The 11731-nt window shown below is 45.7% G+C and overlaps 1 long non-coding RNA gene across 1 annotated transcript in view; it reads right to left on the bottom strand.

Moving 5' to 3' along the window:
- Window positions 1-4092: 4092 nt before the first annotated feature.
- Window positions 4093-11731, bottom strand: part of LOC122738017 — a 44692-nt gene continuing 37053 nt past the window's right edge. Inside the window, exon 3 of the long non-coding RNA XR_006354622.1 lies at window positions 4093-4511. This is a non-coding gene — a long non-coding RNA (uncharacterized LOC122738017). The remainder of the gene's footprint in view (window positions 4512-11731) is intronic.

Raw genomic sequence — 11731 nt, 5'->3', positions numbered from 1 at the left:
GTTCACATGGGGTAACTCGGAAAAGTAGTGGAGGGTAGAGGACACATGGGGGAGCAGGAATATTGAGGGGCTCAGGGAACATTGAGTGTGCTGGGGCATATACTGGTGCAGCGGTCGGGGTGGGGGGGTGGAACAAGTTAGTATTTTCATTTGCTTTGAAACCTCATCCTATCAGGGGGTTGGAGAGACCTCCTTTGAGGGAAGGGGTGCTCCAGCTCTTCAGGCCCCAAGCAGAGGGAAGAAAAGACAAAATGAGGCATGAGCCCCAGGGAGGAAGAACCAGACCCTGCATGGTAAGTAGCTTCTCTGACCTACTGACCTACGTGTCTGAGACCTCTGTGAGTTCAGAGAATCAAAGGGTCATATCTTGGAGGTCTAGTCCAGAGCTCCTTAAACTTTTTCCACTCAAGACCCGTTTTCCCCTGAGAAATTTTTGTGGGGCATATAGGTATATAAAAGTTATACATAACCTTTTACTGTTGCCAAATTTTCCATGACCCCCACATTATTATGTAACCCCATATGGGGTCTTGACCCACAGTTTAAGAAGCTAGGGCCTAGTCCAACTCTCTTATTTTACAGATGGGGAAACTGAGGCCCAGGGGACTTAAGTGACTTGTTCTAAGTCACACAGGTAGTAATTAGAACAGCTGGGAGCGAGGGGCAGCTAGGTGGTGAAGTGGATAGAGCATAGCCCCTGGAGTCAGGAGTACCTGAGTTCAAATCCAGCCTCAGACACAACACTTACTAGCTGTGTGACCCTGGGCAAGTCACTTAACCCCAATTGTCTCACTAAAAAAAAAAAAAAGCTGGGAGTGGAATTCATATGTTTCCACTGAATCATTCTGCTTCCCCTATTTTATAAAACAGTAAAACAGTAGGGAAACCACCACCAGAGAGGAAATTCGTTAGGGGCATTCCTAAAAGTTACCTAGTTAGTCCTGCCTCCTCAGGAAGGGGGAGGGGGATCAATTAGGGGTGAGTCAGGAAGACTTAAAATGGGGAACAGTGAGGGAAATTAGAGGGGGTCAGTGAATTAATTAAAAGGGTGTGAGAAAATCTGTTTATGAGGATTAGAGGGGAAAGTGGGGGAGTTGAGGATTGAGGCTAGGGTCAGGGAGAGAGGATCAGTGAGAAATGAATCAATGAGAGGGAAGCCTAAAGGAGTTAGCAGGAGGGTTAGTGAGAGGACTTGTAATGGGGTTCAGCAAGGGACAGTCAATGGGGGTACAGTAGGAGACCCAGTAGGAGAGGTCAGTGGGGAGGGTTGGGCAGAAAGGTCAGTTAAGGGGTGTTTGAATGAAAGATCCAGATAGGAAGCACCTAATCACAGTTGCCCATTCTCATCCTAATTTTTCATTTTTCTATCAGCCTGGTCTACCACCCCAAGATTAGCCCACCAAATATGCACTGCCATCACCACACTGAGCCTCTAGGGGGCTCTAATCCTCTCTCTCTTGGCCCAGGGAGGTCCAAACACTTTTTATCCTTGTTCAGCAGAGATAAGGTTGGTATTTTTCCAGAACAGCTTTGCTAAGCAACTCCTAAGGGAAAAAAGGAAGGGACAAGGGGCAGGGGGAGGGGAAGAAGATAGCAAAATCTAAAAACCTAGAAAGAAGTTTAAGGAAGACAAATTTCTCTAAGGGAATGCAGGTCTGGCCCTAGGTGTGTTGGACTGCTAAAGTGGCTCCAGTTTCTACTTCTCACCATAGTCCTGTCTAGGAAACTATGGAAAAACAGCCCCTCCCTTACCTTTGGTGGAAATTGTCTGCGGTTATTACTGTGTGTAAAGTATTGTTCTGTTGTGAACCTGGATTCCAGAAAGGACCACTCCCTGGGAAGTGGGGGGAGTACATCTGAGGAATGAGTCATCAAAGAGAACCTGGCAAGTGGGTGGAGCAGTTTACCTGGGCCATTAGTCATTGGGTTCAGGACCTGTCTATTACCTCTCCTTTGGAAATGAGCTGAGAGATGGAGTCCCAGTGGCTTTTCTGACAGGAAATAGACCCTCAGAGGGAGGTGTGACACGACGGCGGTCAGTTAAAAACAGAAAGAATTTCATCTGTAGGTAGTTTTAGCAGTGGGAAAGGCACTGTCACTGAGGCACAAGGCCAGCAGGGAGGAACTAGGTCCTGAAGTCAGAAGGAGGGGGGAAGAACCAGGTCTAATACTTGGCTGGTGAATATACTTTAATGATAATTATTATTGCTAGTATTTATATTTTGCTTTAAGGTTTGCAAAGTGCTTTATATATGTTATCTCATTTGATCCTCACACGATAGTCCTGGGACACATGTACTTGGAGATAATATACCTGGAGGCATTTTTCATATGAGGAAAATTAGGCTAAAGAAAGCTAAGTGACTTGACCAAAGTAAAATAGCTAATAAGTGTTTAAGGCAGGAAATTAACTCAAGTCATGCTGACTCCAAGTCCAGTACTGGGTCTACTGTGCCATCTAACTGCCCTTAGACAAGCTAGGACAGAGAGGAATGGGTTTTGTTTGTGAGGGTAAGATTTCTAGGGATGGGAGTCGGGGACCCAGGAAGGGTGAAGGAGATGAGACTTTCAAGTCTTCCAAGGATGACTTGCCTGAAGCCCCAGGAATATAAGAGCTAGCTAGAAAAGCCAGGAGGTTCATACCTGGAGGCAAGATTGGCAAGCAGGTTCTAAACAGGCTGAGAAATGTAAGAATCGTGCTACGCTAAATTTACCTCAAGCTAGAAGGCTGGGAATTTAAAATCGCATCCAACCTAGTCAGGACTGAGGCCTGCAGCTTCTTAGAACCACAAGAAAAATATTGGTCTAGATCAGGGCTTGTTAAACTTTTTCCACTCACAACCAACCCCTTTTCACCAGAGAAATTTTTACGAGACCCCAGGTATATAGGTATATAAAAATAGGTATATGTAGCCTTTTACTGTTGCCAAATTCTTTTCTGACCCCACATTCAGTTATACAACCCCATATGTGACCCACTGTTTAAGAAGCTTTGGCCTAGATCACTCTTCTTTGGCTAAGAAGACCAAGGTTTGCTTTGTTTTTTGTTTTTTTGTGGGCGATGAGGGTTATGTGACTTGTGCAGGGTCACACAGCTAGTAAGTGTCAAGTGTCTGAGTCTGGATTTGAACTCAGGTCCTCCTGAATCCAGGGCCAGTGCTTTATCCACTGTGCCACCTAGCTGTCCCCTCCCCCAGGGTTTGCCTTGAAGACTTTTATGATTATTTAATTTTTCCCTTCTGTTAGTTGCTTTAAATACCACTTTGTTTCCCTGAAGTTCCCAGTGGTAAAATTTAGAAGGCCGGTGTAATTATTTTACAGAAATCAGGGCAGACAAGTTGGGATACTGTGTCCCCTTCCATATGAGTACTATGTGAAAAGGACCTCAGACAAATATTAATGATATTTACTGACTTTGTATAACACTTTGCATTTTCAGGGTGCCAGATAGACATTATCAGTGGTGGTAGCAAAAAAATGTTGTTAGCTGTTGAACCAAGGCCTGGAGCTCCAAGATGAGTATGTTTGAGGGAGGGGAGAATGGGAACCCCTCTCTGTTAGGGACAAAGACCAGCTGGACTATGGGACAAGAGAAAGATACTGCTTGAAGAAAGCAGGTCCCTTCTTCCCAATCCCACCACCAAGATTTTTCTAATTTAATTCAGCAAGCATTTTTTGCTTACCTACCAGGTGCTTAGGATACAAAGACGAAAACAAAATAATACCAGCAGTCAAGAACATTACAAGGGAATACTGCCATACTTAACTGACTTTGCATGACTTTGCAGTCATATCCCTTGCATTTTGGTAAGCAACACTGACTTTTGATGGTTCCAGGAACTAGACACTATCTCTCTGATTGTCCCCCATATTATGAGCACTCTCCCTCTTCTGTTCTACCTACTGACCTTCCTAGCTTCTTTAAGTCCCAACTAAAGTCCCTTCTTTTACTGGAAGCCTTCTATTCCAGTACCTTTCCTCTGTTAATTATTTCTTATTTATCCTGTATATGACTTGCTTTGAATATATTTGTTTGCATGCTGTCTCCCTCATTGGATCATAAGTTCCTTGAGGGCAGGGATTGTCTTTTGCCTCTTTTTTTTTAAATCCCCACAGCTTATCAAAGTGCCTAGCACATATTAGGCACTTATTAAATGTTTATTGTTCAATTGTCTCTACAGCTATTGGAAGGGCCTACTCACTGATTCCTCTTAGGTCATTTTATCTGAAACTACATTCACTAGCTGTCTCTTTAGGTAGTCCCTTTTCATCATGGAGGTGGAAATTATCTGTTATTATTACTCTCTGTGTAATGTATTTTTACCACTATGGAAACTTCAGTGATTGGGTTCTGGAGGGTCACTGAAGAGGAGAAGGGGGCAGGGTGCTCCAGTTATCAGAGAGAACCTGTAGAAGCAGGTAATTGAGCCAGGGGAAAACCTCATCAGTCCACTGGGCTGCTGTCCTGTCAATCATCTGGGTTCTGCAAATTAGCTGACAGCTGGTGGTATCTGTCAAACAGAAAACAGGAACTTAGTGGAAAGGCCAACATCTTGAAAACAGAGAGAACAACTGGCTTCCTTCTGGAAGTGGGAAGGTTTTCCAGAGAAAGGAAGAGGAAGTGGCAATTGGAAAGCCCATTTAAGAATGGGGATGGGGGGGGCAGCTAGATAGCGCAGTGGATAGAGCACTGGCCCTGGATTCAGGAGGACCTGAGTTCAAATCCAGCCTCAGACACTTGACACTTACTAGCTGTGTGACCCTGGGCAAGTCACTTAACCCTCATTGCCCTGCCAAAAAAAAAAGAAAGAAAGAAAGAAAGAAAAGAAAATGACAACATTGGGGGCAGCTAGGTAGTACAGTGGATAGAGCACTGGACCTGAATTCAGGAGGACCTGAGTTCAAATCCAGCCTCAGACACTTGACACTAGCTGTGTGACCCTGGGCAAGTCACTTAAACTCCAATTGTCTTACCAAAAAAAAAAAAGAAAGAAAGAAAAAGAAAATAACAACATTTATATAGTATTTAAGGTTTGCAAAGCACTTTACTAATATTATTTTATTTTATCCTCATAACAACCCTGGGAGGTAGATGTTATTATTCCCATTTTACTTATGGGGAAACTGAGGCAGACATCAAATGACTTCTTAGGTCACACGTCTAGTAAGGATCTGAGGTCATATTTAAATCCAGGTCTTTCTACCTCCAGGTCCAGTACTCTATTTATTGGCCCACCGAGATGCTGAGATAGGGTACACTATTACCCCATGACAAAGAGTAGTAGTAAACCCAGCTGTGAATCTAGAACAAGGGGCACTTATTTCATGAGTAGAAAACTTTAAGGCACTGTTAAGACAGGAGCAGAACTAGGGTTCGGTCTTCATAGGCTAAGCCACCTAAACTTCTAACTGGAGCTGGACTTTTGGTCTCTTGGAACCCAGGTTCCACTTAGGACACTGGTACAAGTCTAAGCTTTCTTGATTTATTTTGCTTTCTCACTTCTGATTCTGTCCTGCTTGGAACTTGTACTGCATGCTAATCCTTCTATTTGGGCAAGCTTGGATAACTCCTCTCTAGTTTGAGTCTCTCATAGGCATCTAAGAACCATGGAGTCTGTCTGTACCTCATTAGTGACCCTTTGTTTCTCTTTTCAACATTAACCCCCCTCCCTTCCACCCCACTTCCTAGGACTTCCTGCTCCTTGTTTGAGAAACACTCTCTAGGTATCAGCTCCTTAGAAGAGCAGATATGACTGACAGGTTCAATGATTGATTAAACCCATTCCTGACTCTGCTTCCAGCCCCACCTATTTCCCAAAGTCCTCTGAACTCTGTGGAGTGTCCCTCTCTACTTCAGAATTCTTCATATAGCTACTGTTGTAATTTTACATCAAGATTATTTTATACACACACAACCTGAATGATAGGTTATTTGTACCAACAATGTGAGCAGGATTACTTGAGGCCAGTATCTGAAATTCTCCTTGGCATGAAGGTGATGTTACTCCTGGTTCCAAGAGTAAATGGACAGTGGGAAAGGCAGTATTCAGACCCTGAGTGGCCATCAGTGGGGTTTAAAAAAAATTGAACAAGGATGAAGAGACAATAACGGGCAGAAGACTCCAAGTTCTCAGTGGGACCATAAACAGAATTGTAGTAACCAAAGAATTGTTTTAAAAGTAGAGAAATTAGAGATTATCAGAGAATGGGGGTATGTTTTTTATGTTCAGTAGTGTCTCTGTGACCCATTTGGGTTTTCTTGGCAAAGATACTGGAAGTGGTTTGCCATTTCCTTCTCCAGCTCTTTTTACATATGAGGAAACTGAGACAAACAGGTTAAGTGACTTGTTCAGGGTCATAAAGCTACTAAGTGTCTGAGTTTGGATTTGAACTCAGGAAGATAGGTCTTCCTGACTTCCAACCTCAGCACTCTATCCACTGTGCCACATAGCTGCCCATGCCCCACCACATATCTAATTAATTGCCAGAGTTTGTTGTTTTTATAGCCACAATATCGTACTCACATTGCTTCTGCTCTACTCTAACAGCCATCCATCTAGTTCAGGCTTTCATCAACTCTCACCTGAACTATTGCAACAGCAAATTTGCTTTCCTTACCCCAAGCCTCTCCCCATGCCAATTCATCCTCCAAACAGCTTCCAAAGTGGTTTTCCCTAAATGTAGGTCTGATTGTTTCATCCTCTCTGTCCAGTAAACTCCCACGACCCCCTATTGCCTATACTAAGCATCAAATATAAACTTCTTTGTTGGACACTTAAATCTCTTCACAATCTTATCCCTGACTCCCTTTTTAAGTTCACTTACAAATCACATTTCTCCTTGTACTCTTCAATTCAGCCATACAGGCCTATGCACCGTTCCTCAAATAAGACACTCCATTTCCCACCTCCTTGTTGCCTTTGCATTAGCTGTCCCCTCTGCCCACAGTGCACTTCCTCCTCACTTCTGCCTCTTAAAATCACCACCTTCTACAAAAAGCCCTTCCTGATTTTCTCCTCTACTCCCGGCAGTGCACCTCCTCCCTAGTCACTATGTAGCAATGTGGGACAGGGATAGAAACCTGTGATTTTATTGATATGGTTAAGAAGCTACCTCCACGGAAGCAATTCTTCTGTAACTCACACTGTTAGAAAGTTTTTTGAGTGCTAAGGGGTGTGTTTTGCCTTGGGTCATAGAATTAATGTGTCAGAGTCAGGACTTTGAACTCAGGTCTTCTGGCTTTGAGGCACTTCTCTATCCACAGTCATGCTGACACTCAGACAATATGTATATACTAAATTATCCTTATTCGTCTCCTCCGGTGAAAAGAAAACTCCTTGGGAAGAGGTTTCACTTTGGTTTTGTACCTCTGGCCCTTAGCACAGTGCCTGTGGCTGGCACATAGTCCAACTCTTAATAAATGCTTATTTGAGTGATTGATTCTCTGTATCTGGAGGAATGGCCTAGAGACGGGGTAGAGAAGGTAGAGTGATGGGAAGAGTTGGAGAGAAGGGGAACCAAGACTTCAGGGAGAGGAGGGAGCAGCAAGCTTCCAGAGCCCCCAGTTTATTAGAGGAGAGGCAGAAGACAACATCTCAGCCTCATTCCCCTCTCACATCACCAGAGGTTCTCTCCTCTCAACCTCTGCCCAGCCCCCAAGGTGGGGATGGGACACCAAGGTAAGGAGAGGTAAGTGGTCGCCCCACCCCTTCCCCTTGCACTGCCCTCCCCTCCCCTTGAAGTGTCCAGTTGGCCCTTCCCTAGGGTCCACCTACCTCACTCCTGGCCCCCTTCCCCCCAGTCTCAAATAGGGTGGGCTTCGGCTTCACTAGTGACTTTAGTGCGCCAGGCTCGGCCTGGAAGGTCACCCCCTCCCTTCATCACGAATTCTATTTGCATCCGAAATCGCATGTACATGAAAAATGTGTCCGCGTGCGGCCCGACCTGCAGATCGCAGATGAATTCTGTGCGCGCCTGATGCGCGGTAACCTTTGCAGATGGCGCCGCTATTGCTGAGAAATGGATGCTTAATTAAAGCGTATCATCCGTCATCTTTGCCGCTTGGCCAGCCAAACAGAAGTTGTTTTTTGCACAAATTTCCTTGTCAATTTGTCAATGTTCATGTCATTTCTGCTTTAGGTCACAGAGCAAGGTTGCAAATTCTGGCGTCTTCACTGCTGCAGCCAATTTTCGGCGATTTATGCGGGGTGATGGGGATTCTCCAAGGAGCTGCACGCCCGCCTTCCCTCTTCATAGTGAGAGAGAGGGCGCTGGGATCCTCCTCCAGAAGCCCACAGGGCCTGGAGGAGACCTTTGTGGAGGGGGAGGGAGGGAAGAGAAGCTCCTTCTCGCCTCACCTCCACAGATGTTTCCCCCACTGGAGGAGGGGCACAGAGTCTGGACTCCAGCTCCTCCCACCTCCAGGGTTTAAGTAGCTAGCTGTTCTTCCCTAAAAGGAGCCCTTTTGATGGGGAAGGGGGAGGGGGGGGGGAAAGGTTTCCCCTCACCCTTCCCTCCCCTCCCCTCCCCCAGGACCCCATGGGAAGCCAGCTTCTCTCATCCCCTGGGCCTTATTGGAAGTTCCCTCCCCTTTTTCTCCAGGCCCATTTGAAAAGCCCTAGGAGAGGTGGGAGGGAGGCTTTGCCCTGCTAGTCCTTTAAACACACCTTTGCTTATCAGTGATAGAGGCACTGGCTTTGGTTAGAAGGGCCCAGAGGAAACCTGAATCTTTTCTGCTCCTCCCTCCTTCCTTTTCACCAAAGGGGCCAGGTGTCCAAACAGCTAATTCTCTGACAAACTAGAGGCCAAAGATGGAGAGGAAACCAAGGTATGAATCATCTCCACATAAAACCACTTAACTAATACCCCACTCCTCCCATACACACACTTGTTTTAAGAAGCAGGAAGTGTGTGGGGGAGGGTACCTCACAGATTTGAATTCCCACCATTACAGCCTAAATCAGGAGGTGAGACCTGAGGATTTTGTCATGGATTCTCCTCAGTCCGTTGGGGAATGGGGAAAGGGTGGAACAGGGAGTGGAGGAGGAAGCAGTAAGATGGGGAAGGGACTTGAAGACCAGCGTGGTCTTGCTGCTGCTGGTGGTGTGTGTAGATGAATGAGTTTGACAGGTGGTGTATTTATTATGGGAGACAAGTATATAGAGGAAAATGTATGAGAGCAGGTTTTGGAGGCCACTTTATGGGGTGACAAGAGTGGTGAACTAGATGTACGGGTACAGACAGGTAGGCCGGACAAGCCAGGATAAGAGAACAGTTTACGGGGGGGGGGGGGGCAGGTGCATGGGGGCACACAGGTTGTTCCTTATGCTGGAAGATTGGGGTGCATGGGGACAGGTATAAGGGGGAAGATGACCTAGACCAATTATATAGATCCTCCTACCCTAACCCTTTTGGGAGGACAATGGAGGTGGAGCTAGGAGGGTAATGCGGCAGGAAGTGCTGGGGAGGGACATTGAGTAGTTGTAGAGGGTAGGGCGATGCTCTGTTGGGCAGAGGTAGGAAAGTACCGGGAAAGGAGAGGCAGGGAAGAGGGGGGCAGGGGGCCATTAAAGGAGGGGTGGCTTTACTAGATGGGGATGGGGGTACTGTCAGATTATTAATGGCCACGCGTTGACTCATTACATCCAGCCTGCTTTTTGTTGGCAGGCCTCCGCAATTAGGCATCTCATTACGGGATGCCGCCCAAAGCATCCTGGGAGGAGACCAGAACTCCAATTAACTTTCTTGGCGCTGAGGGGGCTGGTTGGCCGAAGCCGCTTGTGCGGCAGCCAATCAGGGTGGGCTCCAAGAGGAGGGGTCACAGGAAGGGCGATGTGAGGAAGTCGGGCAGTGCGTAAGGAAGGGCCCTGCGCTGGTGATGGTGTTGTCCCCACCCTGACTGTGCCTGAATTGTCGGCTTTGGACCACTACTGGAAGCCCTGAAGTTCAAAACTGCTGAGCTTCTTCTGCCGGAGCTAATCACTCACAAAATCCCTCGCACCCTAACCTGAGCAGGAAGGCCCACAGGCCCCCAGACCCACCTGTCAGGGTTCAGGGATAGAATTGGGGCCCAGGAGCTAGACTCTCCAAGACATTTGTTTGGTGGAAAGGAAGCATGACCCAGCCACTTCAAAGAAACTGTACTGTCTTCCCAGCCCAATATATGTGATGCAGAGAGTCTCAGATGCACAGGCACAGGCACAACATGCTTACGGTTGCAATCACAGATGTGTACTTTCAAGGACATGCATAAATGTATAGGTGCAAAATTCAGTCTGAGAAAATTGGAAAACTCCTCTATATCTCTTCACGTTTTCACCCAGGTTCTCTTCCTTCCTGCGGAAGGTTACCACCTTCCTTGTCAACATTAACCCCAGTACCAATACCTTGGACCCATTCCTTCCTTTATCCTCCATGATCTTGCTCATCAATCATCCTCCCTCATCTCTCCAAGCTCCCTTTCTATTGGCTTCTCCCTCTCAGCCAAAAAACATGCTTAGATCTCCCACTGCTACTTTACCTTCTCCAAACGTTAATTTCCTTGACCTTCTATGGCTTTACTTCTTCCTTCCTCTTAACACTTAGACTGCCTTACCATCCCCTCATTCATCACTTCCTTGGAATATAATTTGCTGTCCCTACTAATCTACTAGAATTTTTCCTTCCAAAGTCACTAATAATCTCCTAATCACCAAATCTGTAGGCTTTATTTTCAGCCCTTGTCCTCAGCCTCACTTTTGACCACCCCATTCCTTGATGCTATCACTCCCTGATATTCTGTACCACTGGACACCCCTTTGTCAATATTATCTATTTCCATGACATCACTTATGACTTCTCCATGCACCATTCACAAATCTCCTGATCTAACCCCTGTCAAGAGTTCCAGTTGCCTATTTCCAACTGCCAACTATGTACCTAATTATCCCACTGTACTTCAAACTGACATTATACTGTTTCTGTTTTTCCCACAACCCCTCTATGACGAGCTACCATCTTGTGTCGTTTTTGCAATTCTTTTAAAAGTATGATTTAAGAGGGCAATTAGTGGTGCAGTGAATAAAGCACCAGCCCTGGATTCAGGAGGACCTGAGTTCAAATCTGACCTCAGACACTTGATACTAGCTGTGTAACCCTGGGCAAGTCACTTAACCCTTATTGCCCCCCCCAAAAAAGGCTGATTTAAATTGTTTGCCATCTCAGTGAAGGGGAAGGGGAGAGAGGGAAGGAGAAAATTTGGGGACTCAAATTTTAAAAATTAATGTTAAAATTGTTTTTACATGTAATGAGAAAAAGAAAAGATTTTAAGTTTTTGACCTCTCCTCTTACCCCTTATATCTTATCAGTCACCAAATCTGTTAATTTTTTTTTTTTACCTCTGATTCCTTTCCTTTTTCTTCCATTGCAACTACCCCAATTTATACTTGCCTGAGGGGCAATGAGGTTTGTGACTTGCCCAGGGTCACACAGCATAGTAACTGTCAAGTGTCTGAGGTCGGATTTGAACTCGGGTCCTCCTGGATCTAGGTCGGTGCCCCTAGTTGCCCATGTCCTCTATTCTTATCTTGACTGTCGTAATAGCTTCTGAACTATTTTTCTTCCTCTGGTCTATCCTCCAGTTTCTCTAATCCTTCCTCACTGATGCTCAGCAACCTTTGATCTGTCACTGCTATTTACTCAAAAACCATCAGTCAACCCACATTGCTCAGGGAATGAAGCATCAACTCCAGGT

This window comes from Dromiciops gliroides, chromosome 2 (assembly GCF_019393635.1).
Source record: "Dromiciops gliroides isolate mDroGli1 chromosome 2, mDroGli1.pri, whole genome shotgun sequence".
NCBI classification, from domain to species: Eukaryota; Metazoa; Chordata; class Mammalia; order Microbiotheria; family Microbiotheriidae; genus Dromiciops; species Dromiciops gliroides.
The sequence above is the reverse complement of the archived record's forward strand: the minus strand, read 5'-3'. Positions and strand labels throughout refer to the sequence as shown.